We start from the raw sequence: 10,013 nt of genomic DNA, 5'->3' as shown, positions 1-10,013 counted from the left end.
GTCATAATTTTTTTTATAGGACCAGGGGGACGATAAATGAGAAAGCCAGAGAGGCTATTATTGGGTGTAAATTCAATAACAAAGGGGAGACTTTCACAGTCCGCAATGGACTCCGTTAGGCAGCGACATACATAGATGTCTTTATAGATGATAGCCAACCCTCCGCCTTTGCCCTGCGGGAGATCTAATCGGGCTATCTGATAGCCGGGAATAAGGGCTTGTACTACATCAAACTGGGACTCCTGAGTGAGCCAAGTTTCGGTTAAAAATACCACATACGGCATATGTTCCTCCAACAACAGCGATATCTCCAAGCTATGTTTAGAGAGAGAACGACAGTTAAGGAGAAACATTTGATAATCCTTGGAGCCTGGGTAGGTGGGGGGATTGATTAGCTCAAGGTTGCAATAAGGGCATATATGAAGAATCTCCAGAGGGGGGAGATGGTGTAGGCAGCATGATGGTGTCGGAGGACAAGATCGAAGCAAGGAGTCCTTATTGTATTGAGGAAAATTGAATTTTGCCTTGTCATGTGTCCCTACGTGTTCCCCATAATATGTTATATGTGCATGATCGATATGCATATGTTCCCCCTCGACCGAATAAAGACGCAATTATAGTTGTGTCCAACGTTAGTATGCCAGTTTCCAGTCCTCGTGAAAGCAACGAGTATTAGGCCTATGTTGCCAACGTTTTACATTGTACACGTTAAATTCATCGAGTTGTCCCCGTTTCTAGGCCTCAAAGGGCCCGGACACCAGATTCAAGCTCCAGTCTCCTGAACCCACTCCGAGGAGCGATGCAGCCCCTCCCGCATCCCTGACCCTTCACTTACTCTCTGCCAAGCAGCGCGGTGCCCGGCCTGGCCTGCCTGCCTGTCTGCCAAGAATATGTTATGCCTCTAGTTATCAGTTCAGCTCCCTGGCTTCACATTCCTAAGCTAACGAACCGCATAAACATCTTCAGCTATAGTCTAGTCTTCCTGTCTCCATGCAAGAGAATTACTGAATTAATATCCATAGAAGATTCATAGCACAGGCAATACACGTAGAATATATGCATGCACCAGCCTTAGTGTCAAGTAGCCTTTGCTCTGATGACTTTTAGATTCTATCTACATGTACTCCAAACACCAGATACCAGATATGCTATAGGCACATGTCGTCCTGACATCTCAGACTTTAGTCTCCTCTTCTAGTGCAGAAGTCAGAGCCCCCAGCTCTCCCCAGTTACACGTCATGGCCCGTTTGCGCGCACCAGTAGGTTAAAGGTTCCAGCTGCCCAGGTAGCCCCCTCCATGTCTCCACCCATTTATGACACTTCTGTGACGTTTTCATCACATGTCTACGTACACGCCTTCTTTGTACGCCCATTTGTTCTTATCTTACGTTTGTCACTTGTTACGCCTACTGTATTCAATGCAATTGTAATGTTTTCCTATATATACTATGTAATGTTGATGAAACGTTGCAGCTGCCATTCTATTCCCTTACCTGCCACTTCATGGTCTTTAGGCTCGAGTCATCCGATTAAAGCCATTTCTGACTCAGATACAACGGATCCTGCCTCTTATTTATTGAGCTATCTGTTTTGGTTAATGTATAGAAAAATAGTACCGGTAATTAATTATTTATTTACCACATAAATGGCGCCCGAATAGATCCCCTTCCCCACGCGCCGGCGATGTAACGCAGGCCCCCTGACCCTTCTACAGCCGTGACGGATCTCTACTGCGCACCTGCAGATATTTCTGCTCAAGTCTCCCTCAGGCCCACGGAGGAGACGGAGACTGCGGTCCGGCATCCAGACGAGGCGGTGAGGAAGGCGGGTCATTCCGACCAGAGCCCAAGCCGAGAGAGCAAGGTCCGAGGTATCCGGAGGCCCACCTGTAACCGAAGCCCGAAGCCCGAGGCGCATGCGTAGTGCGTAGCAGTAACCAGACGTCGTAGCAGTCCAGTCCAGTCCGAGGCCTTCAGTTTGCTTCCCGGTGAGTACCGTTGCTGGGGGTATCTAGACGGGTGTTCATTAATTTGTGCCCGGTCCGACGGGTTTGGGTACACAGATCCGGTCCGACGTGTTCACCTAGGTGGATACGGTATGACGTGTCTCTTTAGGAGACCGGTATGTTCTGTACTGTTTTAGCAGTGCATCCAGTAATTCTAGTAAGTCTGTTCTCGAGAAATTCAAGTATTATGTTTTCAATGTACTAGGTAGTATCTGTTGTAACTGTTATTAATGTGTTTTTTGATGTCGTGGTATGAGTGATTGTTTTGCTATTTCATTACTGTGTTCATTGTGTATTGTGTTCAAGTTCAAGTACGGCTCAAATATGCCTCTGTTTTCGAAGTTACGTCAGATAAAAACCAGAAAAGGGTTACTCGAAGAATCAGTTCCTGTCCCTCCACGGGACAGTCCTGGTCATTTCATGTATCACAAGCATGGCTTAGATGCCATACTGTATCTAGATTTATGGGTTGATTACACCAAACATCTTGAAGAGAAATATAGATGGCCTGTTTCAGGTACATGGGATGCCGAGTGCATCATGCGAGTAGAAGAAGCATTATGGAAAAAGAAAGCAAGACAGTCCCAGAAAGATGCCATAGAGTTATGGCGTAAAGAATCGCATAAAAGAACCGAGAAAGAATTCAGAAAAGCAGAATTAAGTAGAGAATCCTCAGAAAAAGCCCAAGAAAGGGAATTGATCGAAGAAGGTGAACGAGTTAGAGCAGAACAGTCAGACAGGCAGAGAAATGCCCTTATTAGAGGTATGTATCCTCTTCTCGCCGAGGGTTTGCCGAAGGCGACCCCGGAAGCACCCCATAATCTACCGCCACCATTGGTCCCGACTAAGTTGCGTCATAAACCGACTGCAGCTGAAATTTTTCTTTCTTCCTATTTAGACGACACTGTCCCAGAATATGCTAATACAGATCCTACCCCGCCAGTCCAAGTTCAAGTCCAGTCCCCTGTTAATAATGTAATTTCTGTGCCTCCCGTCGTTGGTCCTGTCCATGTGCCAGCACCCCAGGACCAACCCACATTACGTATCCCTACTGTACCAGTCACGTTACCAGCAGCCGCACATCCAGTATGAATTGACGATTCCAGTTCAGGAGGGGCAGGGGGAGGTGCTCCTACCACCCCGCCTCAAACAAAGCGACTGACGCTGAGAGATGCAGCGTTACAACGTACGCCAAAGGTGGCTACGTATGAAGCCCTCAGGAAGTTCCTTACTGATTGTAGATATGATTCAGTGCCAGGCGAAGATCACATGATATTATACTCCGTACGTTTACGACGAGTTGCAAACTTCTTGATCACCATATCGGATATGAAAGAACATTTAGACAGAATATATCATTTTATCCGAACAGGGGAGAACCCAGGAAGTATTCACGAAGCTATGGCACATAGGAAAGTCGAGATTCAAGGCATGATTTTGCAATTTCTGATAAATTGTTTAATAAGAGAACAGGATTATCCTGATAAAAGCCCAGAAGAGATGAAAGTCCTGACAAAATGGAGTGACAATATAGCAGATGGAAAACACAAGACACAAAATAGTATAGAAACCATGTACAGAAAGATCCGGAAAGAAATTATAGATATACACCAAAAAGAGAAAGCAAGAATAGTAGCAGACAAAGAGAATGATTCTTTAGACGAAGATGTAGACACCGAGAATCCCAGCAGAATAGCGTATGTAGGTAGAACGAGACTTTCCGATAGACACACACGCCTAGATTACAAGAAAGCTTTTTCTCCTCCTGTACCAGAACAGTGTTCTCTTGAACAAGTATTCCAGGCTACCGATAAAGTTCTGAAATTACGAATAGGTTACTATGAACTTAGTACCATGCATGAACAAGAACTAGCCCGATCAGCAGTCCGATGGGTTAGTGATTCTGCCACGTTTCCAGACGAAGTAGTGGCCCAAATGTTTCTGAAACTGCCCCCAGGCGAGCAGCGACTTGTGGGTATGTACATGATCCAGCATCTCATTACACTGTACGAGAGTCAGCATTCCGATCCAGGTCCCTTATATAATGTATTGAACGAGTTACTCCTAAACAGATGGAAAGGTCTAGGTACCGATTTAATTAGTGTCATTTTAGAACAGCGCCACAAATACAGAATGTTCCTGACTCCGCATTTTGTTCCTGTTTCACCCCCGTTCTACATAGACAGACAGAATCCGTTACGAGAAGTGCATCCAGTTAAGGGAGAGGGAGGTAACCTCGAACGAGTATTTGTTTACACCCCTATCACGAAAATAGAATTACTAGAAATGAAAAAGTTAATACCCTGTCACGATAAAGATCCAGCAGGGTTCCATCGAGAATTAAAAGACATGCTCCGTATGGGAGAATACACGTATCCTGATATCATCAAAATGTTAAAGGTCCTGTTGCCTGCGGGCATATATGAAAAACTTAAAGAAAAAGAATGGGAGGTGGGAGAGAAAAAGATAGATTGGACCGCATTAGAAACTGAAGATAATGCACGAGTCCCAGGTACTGGTCTTGGGGATAAAGCCAAAGAGTTGCCCGAACTGTTAATACAGGTCTTGCCAAGATTACTAGCTACGAAAAAGGAAGATTGGGATGCCATCTCAGCCTGTAAACAGAAACAAGACGAAGACACTAGTGATTTTTATTCCAGATTTGAGAAATGTTTCATTATTAATAGCGGTCTGAAAACAAATAGTGAGTCGTATCCACATCTTTTTGTTACCAAACTAGTCGAGAATTCTTTAATGCAAGTTAAGAATAGAGTATTGAAAGTCGAGAGTACTTGGCAAGCTAATACCCCATCTCAAATGCTCCAGATGCTACAATACCACCAGAACAGAATCAGGGAAGAGCAAGAACACGAAAGGAGACGTATGAAAGACACGAAAATGAAAGTACTAGTTGCACAGTCTGTTCAACCAGATAGTCAGAAGAGGGGTACGAATCAAACTAGTCATTCTGCAACTCCTGTTAAAGGGACCTGCAATTACTGTAAACAGCCAGGTCATTATATAAACGAATGTGCAGTTCTGAAACACAACATAGCTACAGGTAAGACGAAAGAGAGACCACGTCCTCCTAGACAAGAACAAGTTCCGCAGAATTCCCAGCTACCGCAGAACGCACAACAGACAGTTACAGCACCGCAGCCTATAGCTGCCACACAACACGTAACACAACAGATGTACCAGTACGCACAGTCAGATTATCCAGAATATCAGCAGTATTCATGAAACAGCCTAGAGAGGGAGGTTGGCTTGCCTCTCATCGAAGTTCCTGTAGATCAAGAGGGTCCCTATGTACACAGTCAAGTATTAGGGAAAGACAGAAAGTTTCTGATTGATACAGGGGCAAGTAGGACTACCATCAGTCATGACGAGGTTCCAGGGGCTCCACTCTCAGGCTCAAAAAATGTTTCCCTGGGATTTTCAGGAAAGCCTATTGTTAATGAAATATCGAAACCAGTTTCCCTAGAAGTTGGTCCATTGTCCCGAACTACAGACTTGTTACTTACGAAATCCTGTCCCGAAAATTTACTAGGTATCAAAACATTGAAAGAATTAGGAGCGGTTATATGTTGTTCCCCAGAAGGTGTGAGATTGTTTTACGTTATTTTAAAGGTCATTATGTGTTACGAGATTTTGATCCAAGATTACTGAATGTACCACAGCATTTATGGGCGCAAGGTCCAACTGATGTAGGTTGTATGCACATTACACCATATCGTGTCACTCTGAAACAAGGTGTTGTATTACCACGAATCCGACAGTACAAATTGCCACCCGAGGCTGTAGCAGCCTTATCGAAAATTATTGACGAACTCATTGCTCAAGGAGTGGTTGTAGAAACTGACTCCAATGTATGTAATTCTCCTATCATTCCGATTCTTAAACGTACTCATCCAAATGCACCTCCAGTTTACCGATTAGTGATTGACCTTCGAGAACTTAATAAATGTATCATATCCCAGTACCCTGTGGTTCCAGATATCTCTTCCCTATTGACTGCCATTGATTCTGAAGCTACGTTCTTTACAGTTATTGATCTCAAGAACGCATTCTTTAGTGTCCCCATTCATCCAGACAGCCAGTTCCTTTTCGGATTCTGTTTAAATGGAAGAAGCTATAAATTCACACGAGCTCCACAAGGTTTCACAGAAAGTCCTAGCATTTACAGTCAAGCACTTAAAAGACAACTAGATAGTATTCACATGCCAACTGACACTGCCCTGCTCCAGTATGTCGATGATCTATTAATCACAGCCCGAACAGAACGTGACTGCGAGCGTGCGTCACTTACAGTCTTGTATTTTCTGGCCGAGATGGGGCACAAGGTGTCCCCTTCCAAGCTACAATTCTGTGTCCAGCAAGTGGTATACCTTGGACACTTACTGTCCAAGAGGGGTAGACAGTTGACACCTGACCGTATCCAGTTAATAGCACATCTTCCACAGCCCAAGACACAGAAGGAGGTACGAGCTTTTATCGGCCTCACTTCTTACTGCAGACAATGGATCCCTCAGTACGCATATCTAGCCAAACCACTGATACAGTTAACAACACAGGAGGCAGCCATATCGACTGTCCTCCCTTGGACCCAGGAACATACACTTGTTTTTAACGAGTTAAAGAAAGCTTTATGTAATGCACCTGTGTTAACGACACCAAACTACAGTAAGCCTTTTACACTTTTTGTTACTGAACGTGATGGTACAGCATTATCTGTTCTCACGCAAGATCAAGCAGGACAACACAAGTATTTTTCTAGCACATTAGATCCGGTAGCCCAGGCTCTGCCTGCGTGCCTCAAGTCAGTTGCAGCCACAGCTCTAGCTATCAGACAAAGTGATTCCATAGTGTTAGGACACTCTCTGACAGTACAAGTTCCACACTCTGTGGAAGTTCTTTTAAACCGAACACAGACTCAGCACTTGACAATTGCACGTTTAACAGGTTATGAACTGACACTGTTTCAGCCACACATAGAAATCAGACGCTGCAATATTTTAAATCCTGCTACACTGTTACCCTCGAGTATATCGAATTCTGCCACACATGACTGCGTGGAAGTTATTAACATCATGACAAAGCCGAGACAAGACCTGACTGACATTGCATTACCTGATCCCGACCTGACACTTTATGTGGATGGTTCATGTATGAGAACAAGTACAGGAGAACTAGTCGCCACGTATGCAGTGACTACTGAAACTGAAGTTATAGAAACACATCGTATTGAAACCCTGTCTGCTCAAGCAGCAGAGCTCATCGCTCTGACCCAAGCCTGCATACGAGCCAAGAACCTGAAAGTAAACATATACACAGATTCACGTTATGCATTCGGAGTCGTACACGACTTTGGAGTCCTCTGGCAAGAAAGAGGTTTCATGACCTCTCATGGAGCCAAGATTCAGCATGGCCCCCTCATTCAAGCTCTGTTAGAAGCAATACATTTACCGAAAGCCATTACCATTATGAAGTGCAAAGCACATACGAAAGCCACTGACACCATTTCTCAAGGTAACGATCTAGCAGATCGAACAGCCAAGCTTACAGCTCAGACTCCAGACATTCCAGTTAACACGATCAAGACGGATATTCCAGATCAGACTACTTGTATGACAGTTAAGGATCCTACACGAGATGTAATAGACATACAGTCACATGCTACTGCCGACGAAATCAAGAAATGGTCTGAACAAGGAGGGATCCAGACAGATCAGGGATGGTTGACGAAGGGAAAAGCCACATGGTTTCTCCCCGACTCTATGGTTCAAGTTATTATTAACACCGCACATAGTCCAGCACATTTAGGAGAGAAAGCTATGATAGACAGCATCCAGAATATTTGGTTTAACAAACATTTACGAGCAGCAGCCAAACAGAAAGTACGTACCTGTATGATATGTTGTCAGTTCAATCCAGGTAAAGGTGTTCCGGTGGAACAAGGTGGATTCCATCCTCCTGACCACCCTTTTGAAGTCCTCCAGATGGATTATATTCAGATGGATCAATGTCGAGGTTTCAAGTATGTCCTCGTAGCTGTATGCGCTTTGTCCAGATGGACAGAAGCATATCCAGTCCCAGATTACACTGCCGCGACCACTGCCAGGCAGTTGGTTCGTGAGTATTTCCCCCGCTATGGTTTGCCCAGGGTCGTGTATTCAGATAACGGCCAGCCATTCTCATCCGAGCTCATGAAACAAGTATCTCTTCTGTTAGGGTACCAGTGGAAGTTCCATTGTGTACGACACCCCGAGGCAGCTGGCCTCGTCGAGAGACATAATCAGACTCTGAAAATCCGCATTGCCAAGGTTTGCGCAGAGAAAGGCGTAGATTGGATAGTAGCTCTGCCAGTCGCCCTTTTTTACATGAGAATGGTCGCACACTCCCGTTCAGGTCTGTCCCCTTTTGAGGTTGTTTTCGGTCGTCCCCCGAACATGTGGGGTACACCTATGCCACGTAAAATAACAGATGTTGACAGTAATATGCTGACAGATTACCTGGCTTCCTTGATGTCTGCACTACTCTCTTGTCGTTCACAGGTCGCTGCTGCCTTTCCAGACAACACGCAAGTGAAACCACACGAGGTCGTTCCAGGCGATTTGGTATTGATAAGAAATTTTGATCGTTCAAGTCCGCTGGAGCCCCGCTGGAAAGAACCGAAGCTTGTTCTGATGACCACAAGGACTGCAATCAAGGTGGAGGGCCGCAAAGGCTGGATCCACTCCAGTCACGTTAAACGATTTTATGGACTCCGTCCAAAGACTTTTTTCAAAGACTGCCCCGTTCTCAAGGACTGCCCAGATACTGACTCTAAACTTCCCCTGTTAGAGAAAACTCCGCAGCAGGAGTATAAACTAAAACTGAGGTCTAGCAAGTCAGACAGTTTAATTGTTTAAGTCCCTCTCGGGTGAAGCGGTTAGACAGGTTCCTGACATGTATGAGATAGACCCCCATAGTGAGAGAGTTAGTCGAAACTCTAAGAAAATACGCTATTGTAAAAACTTACGCAGTCGATGCGTGATCACATTACTGTTTATGTTATTTCTGAGTCTTACAGTTACATGCATAAGTTATGTTTTACATGTATATTTTCCTCCTACTGATTCACATGTACATTTGTCCTCTAATGATACAGTAGAACACACTTTTAGTGAAATACCTCCTCACGAGTTATCCTACCGACTTGCCATGCGCAACAATACTTTTATCCGAATGTTACACTATTCACACCAGACTAGCAATGCCACTAATTGTTGGGTGTGTGGTCGACTCCCCCCTTTCCAGACACCGAAGGGAGTTCTGCCACTCTTTCCCTATCCGTTTTCACACAATGGGTCGTGTGGAGCATGGTTTACGATAACGTCATCCACAGACGATAAGTCCCTTCTGAATAGAACATGTTTCCCAGACAAGGAAGGTCTTTCCCATAGAACAGGGTTAGATCTAGAAAATGAAGTATATGATCTAGGTAATTATTCCTCGAATTTCATGGTTTTGAATGTTCAGTCCGAAACTACTCCAGACTTGCCTGCTATTACAGTCCTACCAGTGAAAGGCGAATTATGTGTCAGAAAGAATGGTTCAGTACATCTAGGACATAGTGATTGTACTACTGTGGTCGAGTATAGTGACAGTGGGAAATCTAATTTCAAAGCCTCACGTCATTCATATTTTGTGTGTGGTCAGACCGCATATGTACGTCTGCCCCTCGATTGGGATGGAACATGTTACATTGCCTTCCTACTGCCACCAGTTTTCCTAGCCCCGTCCGATTATCACAGAAATACACATCTAGTACACGTTAGACATAGAAGGGAGACTGAGTCCCCGATTGTCGATCAGACTGAAACTGCCCTAGAACAATATCAAGACTTCAATAAAGGTTTCTTTTTCTTCATAGGCCCTGTCCAGAATAGTAAGCGAATACGTAGGCTAACCAGAACCCTTGAAGCAGTAGTGAATGAGACTACTTCCGCTCTAGGTAACTTAACTG

This window comes from Lissotriton helveticus, chromosome 7, assembly GCF_964261635.1.
Source record: "Lissotriton helveticus chromosome 7, aLisHel1.1, whole genome shotgun sequence".
In the NCBI taxonomy this organism is placed as follows: Eukaryota; Metazoa; Chordata; class Amphibia; order Caudata; family Salamandridae; genus Lissotriton; species Lissotriton helveticus.
This window is presented reverse-complemented; position numbering follows the sequence as displayed.